Source organism: Protopterus annectens, chromosome 5.part1 (genome assembly GCF_019279795.1).
Source record: "Protopterus annectens isolate FY-2018-M chromosome 5.part1, PAN1.0, whole genome shotgun sequence".
NCBI classification, from domain to species: domain Eukaryota; kingdom Metazoa; phylum Chordata; order Ceratodontiformes; family Protopteridae; genus Protopterus; species Protopterus annectens.
This window is the reverse complement of record NC_056736.1, coordinates 338,028,511-338,055,511: the sequence shown is the minus strand read 5'-3', so window position 1 is coordinate 338,055,511 and position 27,001 is coordinate 338,028,511. Positions and strand designations below refer to the sequence as shown.

Sequence of the window (27,001 nt, the reverse complement as noted above, 5' to 3'; positions counted from 1 at the left end):
AGAATTTATATGCAGCCTCAGTCTACTAAAATAAGATTGCATGACAAAGGCAACCCCCCCTAATCAATAGGTTACATATACATTTTTTTTCTGGGGAGGGGGGTGAGTCCCCTTCCAAAAAAGCAACTTATGGGATACAGGCTCCAGACCAAATGTCTTATTAATAAGTTAAAGCATATGATGCACTGGCCTTTGAGAAATTTTACAATGCCCCCCCCCCCCCCCCCAAATAAAAATCTTGCTATATACTATGCAACCAAGAAAGCACACTTAAAAAGACCACTTTTAATCCGACAGAAATAGCTTACACTTGAAAGCTCAAGCTCTCAGGATCATGACTAATGACCTAACAAATACATTTACAATTGACTACTGCATTGTAAATGTTTACTACTACCCGTGTCAAATCTGGTGCTTGATCTTTGCAGGTTCATAGTAAAAGTACTAGGTTAGCTGCTGTTGCTGGCCATTTAAGCCTAGTCATTTTCCCTTTCTGTGCTTGAAATAACTTACCCCATTTTGTTACAGATTGTCCTTTGCCATTCCATAGCTGATAAAAAGTAGTAGTTAGGTTCCTACCATAACGTTCCATGTTAGTTGTCTTCCATCTCGCCTTCTTTCTTGCTGGTTGGGATCAGAGCCGATCCTCGGCTCCGACCCGGCCATCTTCTATAGCTCGAGAGCCGTTTACTGGCTTGAAGCTACCCCTTATCCCATGATGCCTAGCGCTAGCTATCCAGATCTCGTTTGTAATAGCTAACCCCAGACATAGCCAGAGAATCAACCTGTCCAAACAGGTTGGGCATACCTGTCATACTCTCTAAGTCAGTAGAGGAAACAAACCAGAGAACACTCAGCCAGTGAAACCAAAACTCCTCTCGATCCAATAGGACAGGGGTACGGAGGGTGGGACGCAAGAGAGAAGGCGAGATGAAGACAACTAACAATGAACGTTATGGTAGGTACATAACTTTATGTTAAGTTGTCTATCTCGCCTTCGTTCTTACTGGTTGGGACAGCATCCCTAGCACCTACAATCCTGGGCGGCTCATTGGAACAGACTCTTCAGAACAGTGGAACCAAAGTCAGCTCTTCTCCTGGAGACCATATTTAGCTTGTAACGAGAAATAAAGGTATGAGGATTTGTCCGCGTAGCATCTGCACAGATAGAATCCATGGGCAACCTAGAATGGAAGGCTACAGAGGTGGCCAAAGCCCTAGTAGAATGACCTTTCGGTTTGATAGGCAACTCTTTGTTCCTCAATTGATAAATGAAGGTAATGTGAGACAACCACCTGGATAAGGTCACTTTGGAAACTGGGAGACCTTGTTTGCCTAGAGCGTAGGAAAGGAATAGTTGGTCTGACTTCCTTATATCCTTAGTCTTATGCAAGTAAAAACGCAATTGTCTATGAACGTCCACAATTGGTGTAATTTGTATTCTGCCTTGTTGGTGTGGTTAGGGAAAAACACAGGAAGGTCTATAGATTGGTTTAAATTATTTTCTGAACAGACTTTCGGAAGGAATGAGGGATTAGTCCTCAGAGCAACCCTGTCCTTATGAAAAACCAAGTATGGAGGACGAACACAGTGCCTGAAGTTCAGAGACGCATCTGGCTGAAATAATAGCTACCAGAAAAAGTGTTTTCCAAGATAGAAATTTAATGGAGCAGGAAGCTGCAGGTTCAAAGGGGGGCATAATTAAGGAGGTTAGCACCAAATTAATGTCCCAAGGAGGAGGGGGATCTCTCACTGGAGGTCTAAGGAGAGTAGTCCCTCTTAAAAAGGCTTTACAGAGCTTATGAGACAATGTTTGAATTAGACAACCAACACGAAGGTTAGAAATGGCTGCCAATTGAACCCTGATTGTAGCAGAAGCGGACCCAGAATGAAAAAGTTGTGCTATGAACTCCAAAATTTCATGGATTGAGGCTGAAGGATCTACGTTCCTAGCCTCTGCTCAAAAAGAAAAACGTTTCCATTTGCTAGCATACGTTTTTCTAGTTGTGGACTTGAGAGAGGAGACAATCTCACGCACGGCCGGGGAAATGCTGGGAAGCCTGGCTAAGGTTGGAAGTGGAGCAACCAAGCTGAGAGCTGGAGTGTTTGGAGGGATTGATGCAGCCCACCTGAATGATGAATCAGTAGGTCTGGAATCGATCCAGAGTCCAGGGCTGATAGAGAAGGTAATGGTGCATGAATGGAAAAGTACAGTTTTGTACCTACCATGAATGTAGATGTTAGAGTGCCAATACAGCTGCAGTCATAACAGCAGGGTTCTCCTGCTGTGAGGCGGGTCCTCGGTCGGCCGAATTCCAAAGTCTAGGTCCGGCGTCGGTTGTAGTCGCTTCTTCCCGGACGTCAGTGCGACAGAGGTATAAAGGAACCAGCCGACGACATTTTCTTCAGTTTTTCTTGCCCCAGATGTCAGGAGCCCCCAGAAGGAAGGCAATACATAAATTTGTGTAATAATGTGCAATATAATCAAAATACAGTAGCTGCAAGCAAATACATCATAAATAAATACCCCAATCAGGTTGTATGAGGATGTTAGCCTATAGGCCTGTCCCAAGAGGGGAAGAAGGAAGGGAAACCTGGACTGCAGCTGTATTAGCACTCGAACATCTACATTTATGGTAGGTACAAAACTGTACTATGTTCATCGTGCATACAGCTGCAGTCATAACAGATGGGTAGAATCCCAAAGCTAAGAAAGGGGTGGTAGGCACTAGGTGGAACTAGGAGGAGCCAAAATGCCCTGCAAGACTGCAGTGGCAAAGCCTGCTCTAGATTTGGAGTATAATGGTAGGTTGTAGTGCTTTTAGAAGGTATGCACAGAACTCCAAGTGGCTGCTTCCAAAATATCATTGGTAGGAACTCCTCTGAGGAAGGCTGCAGAGGTGGCTGTGGCCCTGGTGGAATGAGTTCTAATGCCTGTAGGTACAGTTTTGCCATGAAAGGAATAGCAAAAGCATATGCAGTGGGCTATCCATTTTGAGATTGTCTATTTGGAAATTGGCTTTCCTTGAGCTCCTACCGCATAGGCCACAAAGAGCTGTTCTGATTTTCTGAAAAGCTTTGTTCTGTCCAAATAATAACGCAGTTGTCTGTGGATGTCCAAGGAATGTAGTAATCTCTCCCCTTTGTTTTGAGGATTAGGATAAAAAGTAGGTAAATGTATGGCCTGATTTAAAGCTACCCTGGATACCACTTTAGGCATAAAGGACGGGTTGGTTAGTAAGGAAACTCTGTCCTGATGGAAGATGATAAAAGGCTGGACAGCCATGAGAGCCTGTAGTTCTGAAACTCTACGAGCTGAGGGGATAGCCAGAAGGAAAGCTGTTTTCCAGGACAAATATTGCAAATCTGATGAGGCAGCTGGCTCAAAGGGAGGCAAGGTCAGTTTTTGCAGAATGAAATCAAGATCCCAGGCAGGTATTGGTTGTTTCCTTGGAGGTCTTGAATTTTTAGCCCCTCTGAGGAACTGTCTTAAGAGAGGGTGAGAGAATAAAGGTGGATCAGTGTTGTATTCTGCAGAAATGGCTGAGGCATGGATTTTGATGGAGGAGAAAGTCCACTGCATAGCAGTTCAGCCAAATATTGTAGTATTTGAGGTAAATTCAGTTTTCCAGGATCCTGGCCCTTTTTCTCATTCCAGACACAAAAACGTTTCCATTTTGCGGAGTAAGCTTTGCTAGTTGATGGCCTTCTGGCCTCCAAAATGACATCCTGCAACTACTTGAAGAGTAGGGCCTGTTGTGATGCTAAGGAATCTTCCATGCGGCTAGATTGAGTGTTTTTAGCTTGCTCTGAAGAGTTTTGAAGCTGTGCTGAATCAGAAGAAGAGGCATTAGAGGCAGGGTCCATGGTGGGGAATGCGTCAGGCTCCACAGGAGTGGGTACCAGTGTTGCCTTGGCCAGTCCAGAGCAATGAGAATCATCTTTGGTCAGTCTGCTCTGGTCTTCAACAGAACTTTGGGCAGCAGAGGAAGAGGTGGGAAGGCATAAACTGTCATTGATGTCCAACTTGAAAGAGAGCGTTCACTCTCCAGGCCTTTGGATGGAAAATCCTTGAGCAGAATTTTGTGAATTGATGATTTTTGTGGGAGGCAAAGAGATCTATGTCTGGCCTTCCCCATTCTTGGATTATTTCTGTAAAAACTTTTGGATGTAATTTCCATTCGTGTGGATCTGTCATATTCCTGCTTAGGTCGTCTGCCAGCGTGTTTTCCTTGCCTGGCAAGTACTGTGCTTGTAAGTCCATGGCCATGTTCCAAAGTGACATGGCCAGTCTGCATAGGGGGTAAGAATGTGTTCCTCCCTGCTTGTTTATGTACCACATAACTGTGGTGTTGTCCGTTCTTATCAATAGTTGACCTGGTTGTAGAAGGTCCTTGAAAGCTATAATAGCATTTATTACTGCTAGCATTTCTTTTTTTTTTGATGTGAAGGTGCTTTTCTTTTTGGGACCATTTGCCCTGAATGCACCGAATCTGTCATGTGCGCCCCCCCAAGCGTAGTCCGAGGCGTCTGTTGGGATGACTTGATTTGCTTGAGGCTTGCTGAATGGAAGACCTGTCTGTTTGACATGCTTGAGCCCACCACAGAAATTCATTTTGCAGACATGGAATTAGTGGTATTATTGTTTCCAAACTGTGGCTGTGTTGAGACCATATGTTTTTCAGGTACCACTGTAGTTTCCTCATATGCAGCTTTGCACATGGGAATAGTAAGATGCAAGATGCCATGAATCCCAGAGCCTGCAGGATTTTCCTTGCAGTCAGCCTGGTGCAATTTGCTAGTGTTCTGAAGTATTGAATTAGTTGCCCCTGCTTCTCTGGCGTGAGATAGGCTATCTGGGTGTTTGTGTCCAAATTGTCACCCAGGAAAATTATCTTCCGAGAGGGTATTAGCCTTGATTTCTTTTTGACGACTGTGTATCCCAGAGAGTTCAACAACATTATTACATAAGCCAGATGTTTCAGAAGAATGTGCTTGCTGTCCGCTTGGATCAGGCAGTCGTCCAAATAGGGGTATATTTGTTTCCCTTGAAGTCTGCAGTAGGCAATTACTGATGCCAGGCATTTCGTGAATACTCTGGGTGCAGTAGATAAGCCAAAGGGCAATGCAGAGAATTGATAATGGGTTGAACCTGCAAGAAATCTGAGGTACCTTCTGCAATTTTGTCTGATTGGGACATGCAGGTATGCCTCCTTGAGGTCCAATGTTACCAGCCAAGACTCCTTGCCCAGCATGGGAAGAAGTTGCTGTAGAGTGAGCATCTGGAATTTTGGTACGAGTAGAAATGTGTTTAGGATGGATAGGTCCAAAATAGGTCTCCAATCTTTTCCCTTCCTTGGCACCAGAAATAGCCTGGAATAAAATGTTTATGAGATCTGCAATTTGCCTTTGTGCCTCTGCCCTTTGATTGTGTGGCAGGTTTGGCAGGCCTCTCATTTTTGGAAGGGTGTGAAAATGGAATTTGTAGCCTCTGTTAATGTCCAGGATCCATTTGTCCTTTGTGACAACATGCCAATTTTTTGAAAATAATGCCAGCTTTCCTCCTAATGGGGCTGCCATTTGAGACTTGGTTGGCATGCAAAGGGGAAAATCATTGGGTTTGCTTTCTGAAAGAATGCGAGTTATCCTCACCACCACTTTGTGTAGGAGCTTGCCATTGTCTGCCTCAAAACGATCCTTGGGCTTGTCCTCTGCCCCTCGGGCGCCTGTATCTGCCTCTTTGGGGTCTGTCCGTGGCTGGAAAGGACCAGTTTTTGGAAGGCCAATTTCTACTAAAGCGTGGGGGTTGTACCTGTAGAAATTCTTTCACAGTTTGCATTGATTTAGCCTTTTCCTCCATTTTCCTTAACACCCCCTCAGCATTAGCACCAAATAGTACATCCTTTTGAAGAGGGGCGTCTTGTAATTTAGCTTTGACATGATCAGGCAAGGCTTGTTCCTTGAGCCAGGCATGCCTACGTATGACTGATCCTGTAACAGCAGCTCTACATGAGGCCTCTAGAGCATCAAAACCACATTGTAAGGTATGCTTACCCACTTGTTCTGCACTATGCATCAAATCCTGCAACTCCTTCAAGTCTGGTTGTTCAGGTTGACATTTTACTTTTCAATTGTGATAACAAAAACTGTTGGTATTTTAGCATATGAAACTGACAGTCTAAGGCCCTCATGGATAAGGTAGCCGAGGTATATACCTTTTTTCCCCACCTTTCTAAGGATCTGGAGTCTCTCTCGGAAGGTAATGGATTTTTAGCAATGGAGGCCTTAACTCCCTTGGGGCCCTGTGAGATGGTTTCTGGGTCAGCAGCATGGCTTTTGTATAGAAATTGGTGTGAGTCAGGAACCCTGTAGTACCTGTCAGGCTTAACTGGAGCTGGAGGTAGAGAGTCCGGGTAAAGGCAAGCCTCCGAGTAAACATCATCTAGGATGTCCAAGACAGGAGGTATAGCCAGAGGCCTGTGCTGAGGTAGCAAGAGAAATTCCCTGAGCCTTTTCTTGGAATCTGAATAATCTTGGCCTTCCCAGTGGAAGTGTTCCCTTAAAGTATGCAAAGTTTCCCCAAATGAGTAATCCTCGGGGGGGGGCAGAAGGGATGGACTCCTCCGCATCAGAGTCTTCAAAAGGGGAGTAAGAATGTTCCTGATCATCACAGTGCTCTGAAATAATGGAGCCCTGATCAGAGGAGGGGGAATCTTCCTCCACTCCGGGCCTTTTGTCCGGTGGGGGCTGAGAACCTCTGATAAGAGCAATTAAGTCCTCAGCCATTTTAAGCATCTGTTTCTTAGGCATGGGGCCTGGAGATGGGCCCTGTGTAGCTGGTCTCAGAGTGCATGGTTGCTTTAGACTTTGTGAAAGCCTTGATGGTGAAAGAAGAGGAAGGTCTGAAGACACCTTGAGTGGAGGTGGACCTGTCCACATTCTGAGTTTCAACGCCAAGAGTGGCTTCTGTATCTGTAGTCGGGGTGTGGGCAGAGGAGCCTGCAACCTTGGGCACAGGAGACACTGTCAAAGTGTCGTCGGTAGTCAGGGGCTGCATAGGCGCCTCGCTGAGAACCGGACCACGTGTAGTCTGCTTTGGCATGGTGTCGGTAGAGGCCGCGGACCTCGTGTGTCGGTCCTTGTCTTTGCATTTTTTAGACAAAACCGGAGTCGGAGTATCCGACTACATAATATAGTTAAATGCTTTCCCAAAATAATGCTGGGCGAACTCCGCCCGATGCTTAATAGTGCGTTTGTTGAATGTAGCACAAAAGCGACAGACCGAGACGTCGTGGTCTGAGCCTAAACAAGGTATACAGAGGGAATGGAAATCCTTATGCAGTATTTGCTTCCCCACAAGAAATACAATTATTAACTTTGTCTGACATCGGTCTGAGGCAAGAAAAGTTTCCCCAACGGGGTACTTGGCTTTTAAGAAGACTTTGGTTTCCAAATTTTCGTAATCTCAGGAGCTGGCCGACCGGCACTTGCGAATTGCTTCTGCTTCGGGCACCGCACGGCAAGAAAGACTGAAGAAAATGGCGTCGGCTGGTTCCTTTATACCCCTGTCGCACTGATGTCAGGGAAGAAGCGACGACAACCGACGCCGGACCTAGACTTTGGAATTCGGCCGACTGAGGACCCGCCCGACGACAGGAGAACCCTTCTGTTATGACTGCAGCTGTATGCACGATGAACATCCATATCTGTCAAGGCCAGTAGGGGGCAATGAGGATCATTTTGCAACCCAACGATGTTGCTTTCTGTACGAGTTTCAGTATTAGGGGAAACTGAGGGAAGGCATAAAGAAGTCCCTGAGGCCAATCGTGGACTAGAGCGTCTTTGGGTGTGTGAGCTGGAAGCGGAAGAAGGGAGAAGCAGTTGCTGCATTTGCTGTTGAAGGGGGTGGCAAAAAGATCGCAGCAAGGCTGTCCCCATTTGCGGAAGATCTGATCTGCAACTACCTGATTCAGAGACCACTAGTGAGGCATGAGAATAGCTCTGCTGAGCCTGTCTGCTAGGACGTTGGACCTCCTAGGGATATGAGACGCAATCAGAAATCGTTGGGAGGAAATCGATCAATGCCAGAGTCCGAGTGCTTCTCGACATAGGGGGTAGGACCTGGTTCCACCCATCGTGTTGATGTACCACACCACTGACATGCTGTCCGTTTGAATTGCAATGGTCCCAGAACGGAGAGAGTCTTGAAGAGCTTGCAACGCCAGGAGCACAGCTCTCATTTCTAGGAAGTTTATATGCAGGTGGTACTCGTGAGGCTGCCAAATGCCTTGGACTGTCCTGCCCTGATAATACCCCCCCACCCTATCAGGGAGGCATCGGTGGTCACTGTGGCAACCGGAGGGGGCTGAATGAAGGGTCTGTCCCGAGTCACTAGTGGGGAGACCACCCACCAGGAAAGGTGCGCCTTTTGCATGCTTCTGTAATCATGATCATGAGAGACATGGGCAGCTGTTGGAAAGACCACTGTGTGAACAGAAGCCACTGAAGGATCCAAATGTGAAAGCGGGCCAGTGGGATTAGAAGAATTGCTGCTGCCATGGAACCAAGAGTTTGAAGGACGAACCTGACTTGGATCATTTTGCTCTGCATTAGAATTTGTACTTGGTGGCGAATTGTAGACACCCTTTCTGGCTGTAGCCTCGCGGACATGTTCCTTGCGTCTAAGTCTGCTTTTATATAGGTGATAGATTGACAGGGCAACACGGCAGATTTTTCAAAGTTTATTGTAATGCCTAGTTGGGAGCAGATTGTGTAGTCCCTGGCTTGCAGATGTTGATGCCTGGTAGTAGCAGTGAAGAGCCAGTCGTCTAGATACGGAAACACCTGGAATCCTCGACGTCTCAGGTGAGCCGTGACCACTGTAATACATTTGGTGAACACCCTGGGGGCTGTGGTGAGACCAAAGGGCAGAGCTCTGAACTGGTAATGACTGGCTCCCAGCCTGAAGCGAAGGAATCTCCTGGAGCATCTGTCCATTTTGATGTGGTAGTACGCATCCTGAAGATCTATGGAGCACATCCAATTGTCCTGACCCAGAAAGGGTAGAATAGACTATAGTGTGACCATCCAAAACTTTTTTCTTTGAACAGACTTGTTTAGTCTGCTGAGATCCAGAATCGGTCTCCAGTTCCCTGTCTTTTTTGGTACCAAAAAGAACCTTGAGTAAGTTCCGGATCCATGCTGGTCTGCCGGGACATCCTGGATGACTCTTTTCTAGCAGTTTTGAAACTTCTATGACTGCTTGGTCCCCTCAGATTGGGTGAAACATCTGGAAGGGATTTGCTTGATGGTAAGAGGGGGCTGAGAGAAGGGAATTTTGTTACCTCCGGGTATAATTCACTGTACCCATTTGTCTTGCGTTAAATTTTGCCAGGCTTTTGGGTACGACTGCCTCCAGAGGCGGGCAAGCCGGGCAACCCTTCAGGGATGCAGAAAGGGCTTCTCAGAGAAGGATTCTCTGTTGCCCTGATTCTGCGGACCCCCTCTTCCACGAGGGCGGCGTCTGTTGTTGTTCCCCCTCTGCCCATGGAGGAAAAATCACTACGTGTGTCAGGCGAGGCTCCCTGGGATTTCCGGAACCACATTTTGCCACTCTTCTGACCCTTGGGGTATGGTCTAGGAGTGGAAAAACGGACTCCCATGGTAGAGAGAGTCTTGCCTTCCTGCTCACACCTAGTCAAAGTGTCTTTCACCTGTGGTCCAAAAAGAAAGGAACCATCCAAGGGGGTGTTGGTGAAGGACGCGTGAAAGGGTTCCGCAAAATTACAAAACAGCATCCATGCATGCCTCCTAAGGGCCACACCCACACCTGCGGCTCTACTCGCACCATCGGCTGCATAGGAAATGAGCCTCATGGAGTTGACTACAGAATTAAGGGTTGCCAGCTGGGAAGCCACTTTAGATTGAGCCCCCTCAGCTGATGGATCTTGAAAGGTAACTCCGAGCTCTTTAAGGAGATCCCTCTGAAGTCAAGTAAAATGGCATAAGTAGTTCAGTGACCTCATAGAAAAGGTCGCTGAAGCAAACATTCGCTTCCCGTATCTGTCCATAGTCCTAGACTCCTTGTTAGGAGGATGGACAGACGAAGAGGTTTCCGCTAACTCTTTTTTGGTGGCTGTTGCTACCACCATGGCATCAACAGGAACACCTTTGGTAAGGAACTGCTTATCATGGGGTGCTGTGATGAACTTGCCAGGTCTCCTCGGAGTTGGTTCTAATGTATCCGGGGCTGACCAAGCCTTTTGAGCCACCACTGACATAAGTGGAAAGGCGGAGAAACCCAGGAGGTGGAAGGTCGGGAACCGAACGCATCCAGGAATACAGACTCATCCTTGGTAGGGGGCTAAGGGATTCCAGTTCCCCCTCTGCTTAGGCATTTCTAGGATGTCCGAAAAGGAAACATTTTCAGAGGGGGATCTCGGGGACCCTTCCGATCATCTAAGTCTGTATCAGAAGTGACAGACTCAGGGGAGTCTATGTGCTTCCTCTTGCACTTCTTACGAGGGGGCTACTCTGAATGATCGGGGAGGCCTCGGAAGAAGAGGAAAAGTACAGTTTTGTACCTACCATAAATGTAGATGTCCGATAGGTATGCATCTGCAGTCCTAACATATGGGTTGTCCTGCCTCAGGCAGCCCTTCGGTCGGCCGGATTCCAAAGTCTGGGTATGGCCTCGGCTGATGTCGCACTTCACCCGACGTCATAGCTGCTGTTTATTGGGTATAAAGGCATCAGCCAACGCCATTTTCCTCAGTGTTTCTTGCCCCAGATGACAGGTGCCCTCAAGGAAGGCTAAATTTGGATAAATGCAAATAATTCCAAACAGTAGAGAGCAAACAATATAAGAATATATATATATATATATATATATATATATATATATATATATATATATATACACACATATATACAAACAAATACACCATAATAGATTCCCCCAGCTAGCTAAAAGAGGGGTAAATACCCTAGGAATACCACAGAGGGGAAGGAGGGTGGGTAATCCTGACTGCAGATGCATACCTATCGGACATCTACATTTATGGTAGGTACAAAACTGTACTATGTCCTTCAAGGATGCATCTGCAGTCCTAACATATGGGTAGAATACCATAGCCAAACTGGGGGAGGAGGCACTAAAGATAAAGATGGTGTAGTTAAGATCCCTTGCAAAACAGCAGTTGCAAAACCTGCTCGGGGTCTAGAATATAAGGGAAGATTATAATGCTTGGCAAATGTATGCACGGAGCTCCAAGTAGCAGCTTCTAAAATGTCTTTGGTAGCCACTCCTCGTAGGAAAGCTGTAGTGGTGGCTGTAGCTCTTGTGGAATGAGGTCTGATATTTTCAGGAGTTGTCTTTCCATAAAAACAGTAGCAAAATCGAATGCAATTTCCTATCCATTTTGAGATTGTCTGTTTTGAAATTGCTTTTCCTTGCATTCCTGTTGCATATGCTACCAGAAGCTGGTCAGTTTTTCTGCTGGTCTTAGTTCTGTCCAGATAGTAGAATAATTGTCTGTGCACATCCAAGGTATGTAGTAGTCTTTCCCCCCTGTTCTGTGGGTTGGGGAAGAATGTAGGTAAATGAATCGCTTGGTTCAATGATACTCTGGAGACCACTTTTGGCATAAAGGTAGGGTTAGTTCTCAGAGAGACTCTGTCCTGATGGAAGATAAGGAAGGGTTGTACTGCCATTAATGCCTGTAACTCAGATAACCTTCTTGCTGAAGTGATTGCTAGCAGGAAAGCAGTTTTCCAAGACAAGAACTGTAATTCTGCTGTTGCTGCTGGTTCAAAAGGAGGAAGTGTTAACTTTTCCAGCACAAAGTTGAGATCCCATGTAGGTAAAGGTGGTTTCCTTGGAGGTTTTACATTTTTGATTCCTCTCAAGAACTGCCTGAGTAGAGGATGAGAGAAGACCGGAGGATCCCTGTTGTACTCTGCTGAAATTGCTGATGCATGAATCTTAATGGAGGAGTAAGACAGGCCATTGTGGAACAGTTCTGCTAAATATTCCAGGATGTGTGCTATGTTTGCCAATGAGACATTTTCTCCCTTTGCTGCACTCCAAATGAGGTATCTTTTCCACTTGGCTGAAAAAGTCTTCCTTGTGGAAGGTCTGCTTGCCTCCAGGATAATGTCCTTAACCCTCTGGGATAAACCTGGGTTATTTTGTTTTATGCAATATTCCAAGCAGCTAGCTGCAGTGTTTTCAAGTTTGGATGTAGGATCTTGTAGTTGTCCTGTGTTAGAAGTAAGGGACAGAGGTAGAGGCCATGCGTGTGTCCGAGACATGCTTCTCAGTAGCGGGTACCAATGTTGCCTCGGCCAGTCTGGAGCTATCAGGATTACCCTTGGCTGATCCTCTCTGATCTTCAGTAGAACTTTGTACATCAAGGGAAGAGGTGGAAATGCATATGCTGTCAGGTTTTTCCAGCTGAAGGAAAGGGAGTCCACCCTCCAAGCAAGTGGGTGGTATGCTCTTGTGCAGAATTTCTTCAATTGGTGGTTGTGTGGGGAGGCGAACAGGTCTATCTCTGGTAGTCCCCATTTTTTTGTTATGGCTTTGAAGATATCTGGATGCAGCATCCATTCGTGAGCATCCGTGGTAGTTCTGCTTAAGGTGTCTGCTAGAGAATTTTCTTTTCCTGGTACAAATCTGGCCTGAAGTTGAATGTTGAGATTCAGGGCCACATTCCACAGGTCCATTGCCATCCGGCATAGAGGATATGAATGTGTACCTCCCTGTTTGTTGATGTACCACATGACTGTGGTATTGTCGATCCTTATCAGCAGATGACCCCGTTGAAGGAGTGGTCTGAATGCCTGGATCGCATTTTTCACTGCCAGCATCTCCTTTAGATTTATGTGTAGATTCAGCTGGTCTTGGGTCCATAGGCCTTGAATACACTTGTCCACCATGTGTGCCCCCCATCCTAGGTCTGAGGCGTCCGTGGTGATGGTCCGGCTTGGATGAGGTTTGTGGAAAGGCAAGCCTCTGTTCCACTGACAGGCCTGAGCCCACCACAGGAATTCTTGCTTCAGGCATGGAATTATTGGAATCTGGGCTTCTAGACTGTGCTTGTGTTGAGACCATACATTCCTTAGGTACCATTGTAGCTTTCTCATATGCAGCCTGGCATGTGGAACCAATATTATGCATGATGCCATGTAGCCCAGGGCTTGCAGGACTTTCCTTGCAGTAAGCCGAGTTTGTGTTGTTAATGTCATGAAGTAGGCTGGTAGCTGCTTTTGTTTTTCTTCTGTGAGAAAAGCCATCTGAGTTGATGTATCCAGTTCTGCACCCAAGAATGTTATCCTTTGGGATGGTACTAGTCTTGACTTTTGCATGTTGACTGTGTATCCCAAGGCTTGCAACAGTTGTATGACATTTTCCAAATCTTTTGTTAATTTTGCCTTGTTGTCCACTTGTATTAGGCAGTCGTCCAGGTATGGGTAAATTTGAATTCCCTGAAGCCTGCAATGAGCAATTACTGATGCCAGGCATTTAGTGAATACTCTGGGCGCAGTAGATAAGCCAAAAGGCAATGCTGAGAATTGATAATGCTCTGATCCTGCAAGAAATCTGAGGTGTCTTCTGCAATCTGGTCGTATAGGGACGTGCAGGTATGCCTCCTTGAGATCTAGAGTCACCAGCCAAGACTCCTTGCCCAGCATGGGAAGAAGCTGCTGGAGGGTCAGCATTTTGAATTTTGGAACAATGAGGTATGTGTTCAGTGCGGACAAGTCTAGAATAGGTCTCCATTGATTTTTTCTTGGTACAAGAAAAAGCCTGGAGTAAAATCCTTGGCCTTGTTCCATAGGTGGTACCTCTTCTATAGCTCTCATTCTTAGTAAGTTGTTGACTTGTCATAGAGCGTCTGTTTTTTGGCTTGGTGGTAGGTTTGGCATTCCTCTCTTTTTTGGTAGAGTGTGGAAGTGAAACCTGTAGCCCTTGTCTATTGTTTGTAAAGTCCATTTGTCTCCTGTAATGTAATGCCAGTTGTTGGAGAATAAGGCTAGCTTTCTGCCCAAGGGTGCTTCCAGTTGTTCCCTGGTAGGCGGAACTAGAGACAAGTCATTGTGTCTGCCCTGTGGAAGTGGTTGTAGTTGAATCTGTGGCAATATTTCTCTGGTTGGTAGGTTGCCACTGACGTCCCCTGTAGGCACCCCTAGATTGACTTCTGCCTCTGGGGCGTCTATTTCTGCCTCTCTGGGCTCTGGAGTTGTCTGGAAAGGACCAATTCTTCTAAGGCCAATTTCGGCTAAACCTCGGAGGTTGGACCTGTAAGAAATCCTTGACTGTTTAGACAGATTTTGCTTTTTCTTCCACCTTCTTTAGAACCTCCTGTGCAGGGGAGCCAAACAAACTTTGTTTCTCCATGGGAGCATCTAGAAGTTTTGACTTAACATGGTCTGGTAAGGATTGTTCTTTTAACCAGGCATGCCTTCGAATCACTGTTCCAGTCATAGCTGATCTAAAGGAAGCCTCCAGTGCATCATAGCCACATTTTAAGGAATGGTTACTGACCTGCTGAGAGTTATGTACCAAATCCTGAAGGGACTTGCGATCTAAAGGTTCAGGAGAAGACAGTTTTTTGTTTATCTGGTCTAACAAAAATTCCTGGTACTGAATCATGTGAAATTGACAGTTCAAGGCCCTGGCCGAAAGAGCAGCAGAAGTATAAACCTTTTTACCGCATCTCTCTAATGCTCTAGATTCCCTTTCAGAGGGAAGAGGGTTTTTGGCAGAGGCAGCTGCCACACCTTTAGGGCCCTGTGAAATGGTTTCAGGGTCTGCAACAGGAGCCTTATACAAATGGTAATGTGTGTCCAGGACCCTGTAATATCTGTCTGGTTTGGCAGGGGCCGGAGGAAGAGAATCAGGGGCAGTACAGGCATCATTATATGCATCATCAACAACTGTTAGTACTGGCGGAATGGCTAAAGGCCTATGCTGTGGTAAGTGTAAAAAGGTCCTAAGCCTTTTCCTTGAATCTGAAAAATCCTGGCCCTGCCATTGGAAGTGTTCCCTCATAGCATGCAAAGTTTCCCCAAAGGAAAATTCTTCAGGAGGAGAAGCAGAAGGAATGGAGTCTTCTGCATCAGAATCCTCATAAGGAGAATATGGGCCTACGTGAGGGTCTGAAATGTCTGAGTCATCCGAGGAGTAATCTGTAGACAGGTTCCGGGGGGTCAGTCCTAGGCCTCTTGTCTGGAGGGGGCTGAGAGGCCCTGTCTGGGTGAGGTTGGGATCCCCTGATCAAAGAAATGAGATCCTCAGCCAGGCTGAGCATTTGGGAACTAGAGGTAGGCCTATGTGAAGGAGTTTTAGCAGGTAAGGCCTTAGAAGATTTAGCTGCTTTAGCCCTGGCAAAAGCCTTGATAGACATAGAAGCAGGGGGTCTAGCAGCCCCACGTGCAGGGGTAGATATGTCTAAAGGAATATAGTGTCTGACAAATCCTGGGTGCCTGCTTCTCTAGCAGTAAATTCAGTAGCAGATTCAGCCATGCTCTGTGAGGCCTCGGCTATCGGAGGCATGCTTTCGGCCGAACTGGGGGATCGGTTTCAGCCGAAACAGAGACACTCGCGGTTGGCCTAACCGTGGTTTCAGCCGAAACCGCGGGCCACGAGTGTCGGTCCTTTTCCTTGTGCTTTTTAGCTAATTGAGTAGTCGGAGCCTCCGACGGCATTTTGTATGCAAAAGCGGGACCAAAAAACTCCTCTGCAAACTCCAACCGACGTCCAAGTGTCCGTCGGTTGAAGGAAGCACAGGCTAGACAAGCTGATACGTCGTGGTCTGGGCCTAAGCAAGGAAGGCAGTAAGAGTGGAAATCCTTATGAGGTATTTGTTTCCCACAAGTTAAACAATTATTTACTTTGTCTGACATCGGCTGAGGCAAGAAAGAGTCCCCAACGGGGTACTTAGCTTTTTAGAAGTCTTCGGTAGTAGAAATCTCTGGATCTGACCGACCAGCACTTGCGAACAGCTTCTGCTTCGGGCACCGCGCGGCAAGAAAGACTGAGGAAAATGGCGTCGGCTGATGCCTTTATACCCAATAAACAGCAGCTATGACGTTGGGTGAAGTGCGACATCAGCCGAGGCCAGACCCAGACTTTGGAATCCGGCCGACCGAAGGGCTGCCTGAGGCAGGACAACCCATATGTTAGGACTGCAGATATATCCTTGAAGGACATCACCCAACAGGGTGCCCTGGAGCATCGGTTCCCCATGCTTGGGGTTTGGAGGAGGAGCAGAGGTTGGCACAGGCACTACAGGGGATGGGGCCGATAGTGGAGCTGACTCAGTGGCCAGCACACTCCTCAAGACACCGAAGGCGTCCCTGCCACGATGCAGAGAAGGCTCCGGTTCAGAGGAAATCGGAATCCTTCTCCGCACCGAGGGAGACTGCTCCGAGGCCGATGTAGGAGCAGAGCTCACCTGCGCCGAAGTCCAGAGAGGGAGAACAGGGTCGGACAAAGGTCCGATGCCACTCACCCCCTCGGAGCAGACTAGGGAGCCCCAGCGTCCAAGATCCCTCGACGGACGCCCCAGCGCCCAAGATCCCTCGACGGACAGCACCATCAAGGGAATATGAGCCGACGACGGAACCGAAGGAGATAGTTATCGGAGCCGAAGGTTCCACTACTCGAACCGCAACGAACTCCAGCTCTGAGCTCAATGGAGTCGGAGGAGGAACATCGATAGAAGTGGATGGAGCAGACACCTGTTGAGGAGGGCTGGACAACATCTTGGCAAGTGCCTGCGACTTTAGCAACCTACTGACCACTCTCTCCACGTTGTGATCAGAGAGCCTAGAGGATCGAGAAGAGTGAGAAGATCGGCGAGTGTGCTCGTTCTGAAGCAGGGGAGACAAAGGAGCCGATCGTATCTATTCCAGAAAAGGGGACCTCAGCCTCTTGTGGCTCCGCGAAGGCTCCAAAGTTTCTGATGGAGCCGGTCGGGGAGACAGTCTTATCAGTTTCAGCCGGAACCGAAGTAGCAGGTAGAGTCTGAACCAAGGACGGCTCTGAACTTAGAGCCAACGATCTGGTAGATTTAGAGAATTTCACATGCTGAGTCTTGGCCGGTAAATCCTGGGGCTTTAAAAGACCTCTAAGAATAAACTTATTCTTACGCTCCTGCAGAACTCTTGGACTAAATGCATGGCATATAGAACAAGAGTCATGCAGGTGCACAGCGCCTAAACAATAGACACAAGAAGTGTGCCCATCTGTCAGAGACATTTTCTGACAGCACGAGTCACACTTCTTGAACCCAGACACCTTGGATTCTTTTGACATCCTGTAACAAAAAATACAATAGCTAACAAATCAAAACACAGTCTACAGAAAAACACAGTGTACAACAGACTAAAGCTACATTTTTTTCTTGATAGGAAAGCCTCCAACTCAAACGGCAAGCCTATAAGGAAGGTAGAAGGAAAGGATCTAACTTAAACGGCTAACTTGACAAGAAAAGGATAAGGAGAGGGGAGGGGGAAAACTCTCTAAATTAAACAAGTTCTAAAGGGGAGGTAAGGAAGCTACAAATACACACTTAGCTAAAACAACAAATACAAGACTAAAAATTACCAATAACCCCTAGGAAAAAGACTATTTCTAGTAAAAAAAAGTTGTATAAAGAAACTTTATACGAGCCTGAGCCAGAAAAACAACACCTCGCAGCTGAAGCGGCAAACGAGATCTGGGTAGCTAGCGCTAGGCATCATGGGATAAGGGGTAGCCTCGAGCAAGTAAACAGCTCTCGAGCTATAGAAGATGGCAGAGTCGGAGCCGAGGATCGGCTCTGATCCCAACCAGCAAGAACGAAGGCAAGATAGACAAATTAACATTTGTATATTACCCTTAAGGAGAGTAAATAGAATCATACCATTGATAATTTTCGGGAGGCCAATTTCATTTAGTCAGTCTGTACACAACTACTATAAATTCATTCAAAATAGCTTTACTTAACCCTATTCTTTCAAACTGACCCATTAACCTGCTCTCTGTAATATACATATGTATAAAAACAAACCGTTGTCTGTCTGTTCAGGCTACTGCTGTAACACTACATGCATGTAACCGCGAACACCAGTACATTTAAACACACATAATGGGATTGCCTAATAAGATAAGACCGTTACTAAATTGGATCAGCTCACCAATTTTGTTAAATGAAATACAGTACAATTTCATACTCTAATGTATGGGTTCATAAGTAAATACTATGCTACTAATTTGTGAGGATCTTCAGAAGCCTAGCCAAACATTCCTAAGCATGTCATTAGCTCTACTACTATAAGTATGACTAACACACAGCCCACTGTATAAAAGCACAACTATCTCAGTGATGGACAGACATGTACATGCTCTCCATGTGCAAAAAGAACAAGGGCACTATACCAGTGGCCAGCTTGTGGTTTCCCATCTAGTTGTCCACATTATACTTGAATTAGAGTAAGGGACATATTTTGCTTTACATGGAAAGGAAGACTATTCCAGGGCAGGAATACCCTCTAAAATGCATTGATCCCTCCTTTAAGCTCTATTCAAGTTGCAGAAAAGACATGAGTCCCTTGAGCAGGTGTTTCTGCCACTACTGGACTTGTCGACAGAGTACAGAGTTGGCAGATGCTCTGTAAACACAACTGAGATCAACCTTCATTAATCTGTAAGTTGCCAATACTAGGGACAAGGCTTTGAGATAGTTAGTGTAGCTTTTAAGTTTTAGGCCCTTGACTTTCTAGGTGAGAAAGTCTTGTGGTAATTCACAGTGTGTTAGGTGTTTAGATAGGTACATACTGATGGGTGGTATTATACACTATGACTAACCTAATAAGAACAGAACCACCTCCCTTGTACATGGAAGCCATACCCTTGCTAATAAGTTGTGCTATAAAAAAGGTCTTTCTTACAACTGTAGAAATGTGTTGATCAAGTGACAGCTCAAAGTCACGCAGCTTGGGTCAATTCTCAGGGGTGCATTGTCAATGTGATAGTTGTAGAGGAAGTCATGCTTACCAAAGGAAACAAATATATTTTCTGGCATTTCGTTTTGTCATAGGTAGGTACTAGGCTATCGGCCCTGGGGCCTATACAAGCCCAGCCAAAAAGGTACCCTGGCTTTTGCCACCCAAGAAAATTATTTTTCTGAGCCACTGTCTAGCAGAGCCACAGAGGTGATCCCCGGGGTGAATTTCCTATTTCCCATCCAATCATCAAGATTTTTCTTGAACAGTGCTAATGAGGAGCTTTGTTTGATATAGACAGGTTGCTTATTCCAGAGTATGGGAAGTCTCTGGGACAGGAATCTATCCCTCCGGCATGTTCTATTTATTGTGGTGACAAGGTTTACCTCCCTAGAGAGTGTAGCTCAGTGGGATTGGGATTTCTTTAAGTGGAGCATGTCCAACAGCTCTGGGCTTGACATAGCTTTGTATGTTAGGCAGAGATCACCTCTGAGTAGGCGATATGCAAAAGAGTAAAGCTGGAGTTTTTTGAGATGGTCTGCGTAGGGCATCTGTTTGAGGTTGGTAATCCTCTCTGAGAAATTTCTGCGGTCTTTCCAGTTGTTGTAGATGTCTTGTGAGGTACATACCAAAAGGGGCACTGTACTCCATAATGGGTCTAATGAGTGATGAGTAGAGGGGAACAATGACCTCTTTTTCTGGATGAGAAACCTTTTGTGATGAGATGTGCCACGTAGAAGGATTTGCCGACTACTGTGGCGATGTGATTATTAAATGAGAGACTACTGTCCAACTGTGTCCCAAGGTCTCTTATCACACTTTCGGTGTTAAGTATACTACCACCTATGTTGTAGCTCATAGGTACAGAGTTTTTACCAAAGGAGATGACAATGCACTTTTGGCATTAAGCTTGAGGCCATGGCTTTGACACCAGACATCTGTCTCAGTGAGGCCCTTTTGTAGGATGTCCACATAGTTAGGAGTTTCGATTATGGCTCCTAGTTTGCAGTCATCTGCAAACTTCGTTAGCCAAAGACCTTCTGTGTTGGCCTGACTTCAGAGAAGTAGGTACCAAACAAAAGAGATCCCAGGACTGAACCCTGTGGTACTCCACTTGTCACTGGTCTGAAGTCCGATTTGGAGTCTGCTACTTTCAGTTTGGTTCTGTCAGTGAGCCAGTTGGCAACCCATCTTGTGACATAGGGATTTATACCTAGTTTAATGAGTTTATCTATAATTCCAAAGTGGGGGATGGTGTCGAAAGCCTTGGCAAGATCTAGACAGGCTGTGTGAGCCACCTTACCCTTGTCTACAGCTTTGGTGACTGCTTCAAAGAAGTCTATCAGGTTTAGGAGACATGATCCTCATTTTACAAACCGGAACTGGGTGGGGTCCAGAGTTTGGAGATTACCAATGTCTTTGTTTATAAGTTCCATGATGATACGTTCCACGGCCTTGCAGACCAGGCTCATCAGGCTAATGGGGCAGTAGTTCCCGGGGTGCGTGGTGGCTCTCCCCTTGTGAAGTGGGATAACCGTCGCTGTGCACCATTCAGCAGGCACAAAGCCTGAGGTGAGGCTATGATTGAACATATTACTTAGTTGGGGTGCCAGTTCGTTCTGTAGTTCGTGTAGAACGCAGCCTGGGATGTTGTCTGGTCCCGTGGATGCTGTGTTCTTGGCTTTGGAGAGTGTGGTTTTCACCTGTGCAGCCGTGATTACAGGAACTTTGCATTCTTCCGGTATAGAGATGGGCTCTTTAGGGGGTGAGACGGGGGGGGGGGGGGGGGTAAAGTTAGCACTGAACCTGTCAGGATGTTGGCAATATCAGTTGGGTCTGTATATTTAGTGCCATTGTGCTGTAACTCAGAGCAGATGAGTATTGCCATTGAGATTCTTGACATAACTACAGAAAGTTTTGTGGCTGTCTTTAGAAACAGTGGCGATTTTGTTTTCGTAACTAGCTTTGGAGGATTTTATCAGGGATCGCAGCTTCTTACTGAGGCTGACCAGGGAGCTCCTCCAGTCATGGGATTTTACTGTCTTTTGCAACAGTTTCTTCCTTCTGTTGTACAGTTGGTTTATGGCAGGGGACCACCATATTGGCTTCCTTTTTATGGAGGATGGCGTCTTGGTTCTGTTTGGGATATCGCAATCCATGCACTCATGTAAGTGCTTATAAAGTGCAATTGTGTAGGATTCAGTAGTCGTAACTGTATTGTCCATCTGCATAGGTGTCATGAAGTTCACCACTTCTGTCTTAAGCATGAAGTTGGCTTTGGAGACATTTTTTTACCATGGTTTCCTTAATGGGGGGTGGGGGCAGGATGTAGATATCTAGGGTAATTAACTTATGGTCAGATCGGACCAATGAAGCGACGTCAGGTGTGGAACACCGGTCACTCATGTTGGTAATCACTAGATCTAGGATACTGTTGCCCCTGGTGGGGGTGTGGATAAGTTGATCCAGGGCATTGGAGTTTATGAATTTCAGAAAGAGTTGAGCGAAGGATTTGGTAGATGAGTAGTTTTCAGAGTTAATGGTGGGGTAGTTGAAATTACCCATTATTAGGGTGTTTGGTTGAACCCTAACATTTTCCAGTACATCAAGAAAAGAGGAGTGGGAATCCTGGAGCATGGTGGGTGATCTGTAGCAAGCTACAATTTGGATTGCAGTTTTGCCCAGAGTTAGTTGCACTTGGATAATCTTGGCTGCATTATGCTGAGCAACTAGCCTGGAGGTGTGGATATCCTTAATGAATATGAACATACCTCTGCCTTTGGTGTTCCGGTCCAGGTTACATGGCCGAAAAGTGTGGTATGAGTTATATCCTGGTAGTGCAGGGGTGCTCTCTGGAGCCTTGAACCAGGTCTCAGTCACTGCACAGATATCGATGTTCTCCATTTTAAGGAGTGTCTTGAGTGAGTGCATTTTGAGATTTAGACTTCTAGCATTGAGTAGCATCACCCTCAGTTTTTGCTTGCCTGTTCCTGTTACAGTGGTGAATTTGTCATTTGAACCTTGCTTAAAAAAGGCACTATAGGGGCAGCAAGAACCTTAGCCAGTACCCGGAATCACAGGGGTGAGAGGGGCAGGCCATCTCTGGCAAAGCATCGTGGTCTGTCGCCCATGTCATCCCAGGCAGACAGATACTGGATCCCTTTAGAATGGCACCAGAAGCTTAGTCAATTGTTGAAGTCAATCATTTTGCCCTTGTACTGAGGCATCATTCTGAGTGATGGCAGCATGCTACTCAGGGCTAGGGTCATACCTGCCTGGGCTACAAGATTGGAGAGCTCTTCCATGTCTCTCTTCATGTAGTCCAGGGAGGTACGTCTCAGGTCGTTCACACCAATATGGACAATGACAAAGTCATATTTGTACTTGGTGTGGAGTGACCTGAGTGCGTTGGTTATGTGGCAGATCCTGGCACCCGACCGGCAGCTGACAGTAACCTTCTCCTTGTTTAGCCTGGTGAGTGGGACATCAGTGTGCCTGACTAAGTCACCTATGACTAGTGTGTTGGGTATGTTTTGCCTTATTGGCTGTGGTTGACTGGCACACTGAGTCTGCAGGCTGTGTCATTTAGGTTGTGTTGGGGGGGGGGGGTGGAAGTTGCTTGCATTTCTGCTTTGGAGGTCTCTGTTGCTTGAGCAGATTACTATTGAGAGCCTCCGCGAATGTTTGTGTTTCTGTGCGTGGATTTTGGTGGTGTAGATTCAATGAGACTATGTGATGAGTGTGATGTGGTGCAAGTGTTTACCTTCTCCTCTTGACTGTCAAGTTCAGTCTTGATTGGACAGAGCTTTACCTCCAGTTTGGCTAGATAACCGCATCTCTCACAGGTTGTAGCGTTGGGTGGTAGGAGGAGAGGGTTGTCTGCGTACATGAGGCAATTTCTACATTGCCCCACGATGCCCTGACTCATCAGATAGACAGGAGAAAACACTGGGAGCTGACCCTTGGACATGCCTGAATAAAAAAACTAATTTTCCTCTAGATGAGTGAAGAAATTGAGTACAAGAGCAGTTTTTCTCTAAGCAAGTGAGGAAAGTAAGTACCAAAACTGTTTTCCTCTAGGTAATGAGGAAGGTTGAGTGCTGTAGTAATTAGTAGTTTATTTAGTGCTTACAAGTTCTGAACAAGTGCTGATCACGAATAAGCAAATTCAAGTGATAAAACTAAGAATCTTTATTTGGACTAAACTAGTTACAGGAAAGGGGGGAAAACAAGTGCAAATGCGGGCTTTTAAATCAGAAAGTTGAGAGAGATGGAAAAACTGCCCAAACGGCCAATAACTAATTTCTGGGCCAGAACCACTCCTTATGTGGTAGAGCGGTTATACCTAGTGCTTACATATATATTTTATATACACAGATATATATATATATATATATATATATATATATATGTACAGAAAAAAACAATTCAAATGCAGTGCAAGCTAGCACACGAGTATGTAGCAATGTTAGACCAAACAGATTAAAAATGCAATTAAATTTAAAATGACTAAAAACAAGTGCAGAAGGTGTCTATTAGGTAGAATGAGGTAAAGAGATGGGACTGGGGGGGACTGCCCCAGATCAAATCTACAGTGGGGGGCGGGCAACTGTAAAAGTCTCCAAATTTAAACAAGACAGGTATAGGGAGGGTGGGGTATGGGGAAAAAACACCTTCAGCAGAAATCTGAAAAACTATACAGTGAAGCAAAAATAGAAGTGCACAACTCTGAAGTCAGCCAGCAATGATGTAAAATTAGTCAAAACAATTACCAGTACACAACTCTGAAGTGCCAGAAAAATATACTCAGCTCTGTATATCTCCAGATAGTTTAAAAAGCACTATGTCAGGACACAGGAAGGCTCCAGCAATGACGGTTATAGCACCAGCTATTTGTTTGCAAAAGTCCCTCCTGCAAGATCTTGGTATCTTCTTGGCAGTTTATAACAGTGCAGATTTTACAGATCTGCAAACTATACATATTAGATTTGACCTCAAAGTAATAAATCCCAAGGAGGAGTGGCCTTAAGACTGATCTTCAAGGTACACCACTTATGTCAGCTCTTTTGGATGCGATCAAACCATTCACACTAATTTCCTGGGTTGTATTTGCAAGTCAGTCAACATATACAGAAACATATATAGAAATAATAAAACTTTTAAGTGTCAAGATGGATGTTCTCTAGTAGAATTACTTCAGATATTTCCAAGCAAGCTAGCCCAGAGTATATACTTGGGTTATGTGAGAATTATTCCTGAACAAGTCAAGCCAGAAATAATTAGGTGTTCTGTAAAACATTATGCTGCAGCTGCAGGTACAGGTAAGACATTACAGCTTTACCTTTTTATAAACAAAAATATTTTGGAACATTGCTTGCATAGGGGAAGTGGCTAGAAATAGTTTACTGTATTTTGTCATTAAAAGTACTGTAATGAATGCAGCACTGCTTGTGTAGAGAAACATTACAGGTGAGAGCATTTGAAACCTGATCATGAAAACATTCTGAAATGTAAATGTAAGCAATCACTATGAATTATTAGCAGCAAGAATATTCCAGTAGGTGCCAGCTAAGCTGGCTATTGCTTTATTTCACATACCTGAGTTAGTCTTTGTAGTGTGCCATGTTAGATTAGCCTTTATGAAGTCTCAGCTGCTATCAATAGCAATCTGGACCAATAAAGAAAGCTTCTTGCCATGATATGATTCGTCTGCAAACTTTTTGGGAGAAATTTATCAGATATCTTCCACCAGTTAGAGATTTTCATTTAGTTGGCAGAGTTTATCATCCATACCAAAGCATGGGATGACATCAACCGCCTTTGCAAGTCTAGATGTGGGATGTATAGATTTTTCTCTTATCCTTGTTAGCCTATTACTATTTCTGCATATAAATGCCCAAATAGTCATGCTGGATCTGTTGCACAACCCAAACCACAAAAGTACTTCAGATTCTTTGGAGGAGTGATTATACTTTCAACTTACTTCACTGCCCTTTGCCACTGTGCCAAGAGTGCTGACAAATGCCCAGTTCTACTACTGCTTAATTCCCCTTACCTTAAGGACTGTTTTATCCAGGCAAGTTCAGCAGATGGAGGTAATCTAAGCCAAGATTGGCTGAACTGCCTGGGGTTTACCCTCAACCTGCTGAAGTCACAACTGGTGCCATCCCAAAGAACAGAATTTCTACATGCCCTTCTCAATGCTTCAACCCAGAAGGCCTTGCTTCACAACAATGCGGACAGCTATTCAAGCTACTTCCTAAACCTGGCAAAACAGAGGGTGGCCACTACTAGACTTCCTCAGAGTTCTGGGCCTATGCAAAACTTCACATGAGAAAGATCCAGTAGTACCTTGAGAACAGTGTGATGTCCAAATTCTCAACCCTTAGACCATTGAATTCCAAATTCTACCCATGTATTGAAGGAAGTACAAGGGTGGACACAAATCAATTTACAGTTCCACACATTCACTCCTAAAGGAAGCCCTAACCAGACCACAACAGATTAAATCTGATCTGGCATGAGAGGCTTTCTCCCAGGATCTCAAAGTTAAAGGGATGTAGTCAGCTTCCCAAATATGTGGATTTTAGTACAAGGGTTAAGGGTTTTCTAAGCAAACTGTAAACAGAAGGGACCTTGAAAGCAATGGTGGACAAAATGCAAGTCATGTGGTACACCAACAAGGGTGAAGGGGGCTATCTCATAGCCAGGGATGGATTTTCCAACACAGTCTTGCAGGGTGCACTCAGTTTAAGCTCTGCAATTATTCCCAGAGGTAAATACTGCTGCAACACTGAACTAATGAAGAACAAAGTACAACTGTGTAGGTAAGTTACCATAACACTGGATGTCTGAATAAATCACAACTGCATTACTATTTCTCAATTGCCACCATCTCAGCTAAAGTGGTGCGCAGATTCTCCTCTCCCATGGACAAAGTGAACCCTGCTCCTCTTAACATCCTTTGCCTCTGGTATACAGGTCATCTCATTCCTTCCCCCTTGTGCCCAACTTGGTTTACAGCTAGGTGACAGGTTAACTACTATTACATGGATAATAGGGTGGTTTCCCATGTTCACCTCAGAAAAATTAGCTCCACCTAGTTCCCAGGTATCTGTCTACCACTCTGGTTTGCATACTTATTTTTTGTATCTGCTCCTTGGCAGGCAGGTAAACTGGGAAGGGTGAGTTAAGAAAGCTCTGGAGATGGCTCAGGTACATGCCCCCCTTTACGCAAGTACACTGTATATAATGATGGGTGGGCAGGAGCTACACCTGATGAACAGGACTGTGATGACAGGAGGTACTGCTAACACAGCTAGCTGGAATTTTGTAAATATATAATTTGTGAATATCAAAATGATCTATACAAGATGCACGTTACAAATGTATTACAGTTGTATGTGATATCAGGCTGATTTGTACAGACGTGTGTGTTGGAAAGTTATTTTATAAACTGCTTGAAATGTATCCACAGTGTGCCCTGCTGCAAAGAACAGAATGCACTATTGTAACCATTTTAATGTATATGTTTTGACAGAGGAAAATGGATGGTTAACCTCAGTCCAACAAACTTTAAAAAAATCTGAAATTAAATCACTTCCTAGGCCAGGCCATAAATATACTATCTCACAGGTTTCAAGGCAGCCAGAGACAGTCTGTACAAGGAAGCTTTTTATACTGTCTTCGGGGTGATCTAATTACTTTTCTTCTTTCGGCTTTTCCTGGTTAGGGGTCGCCACAGCGGAACTCTGGTCTGCGAATGATTGGCAGTAGATTTATATGGTGCCGAGGTGCCAGCTCGACCCCCAACCTTCAATGAAGGCACACCCTACACGTCTTTCGAATGCCACTCGACTGTGGGGAGGAAACGCAGACACCACACAGAAGGCGCTCCAGCCGAGAATCGAACAGGATAACCTCTTTCTGTGAAGAGACAATGTTACCGCTGCACCACCGCGGCTTTGATCTAATTACTTCGCTGGAAGTGTGAAAGAATGCAACTGTT

The 27,001-nt window shown here is 45.4% G+C and overlaps 1 protein-coding gene across 1 annotated transcript in view; it reads right to left on the bottom strand.

Annotated features, from left to right (window-relative positions):
* The window catches only part of NUMA1 (nuclear mitotic apparatus protein 1), a 3,180,433-nt gene that overhangs the window by 1,123,330 nt on the left and 2,030,102 nt on the right, over positions 1-27,001 (bottom strand). The gene's annotated exons all lie outside the window — the stretch shown is intronic.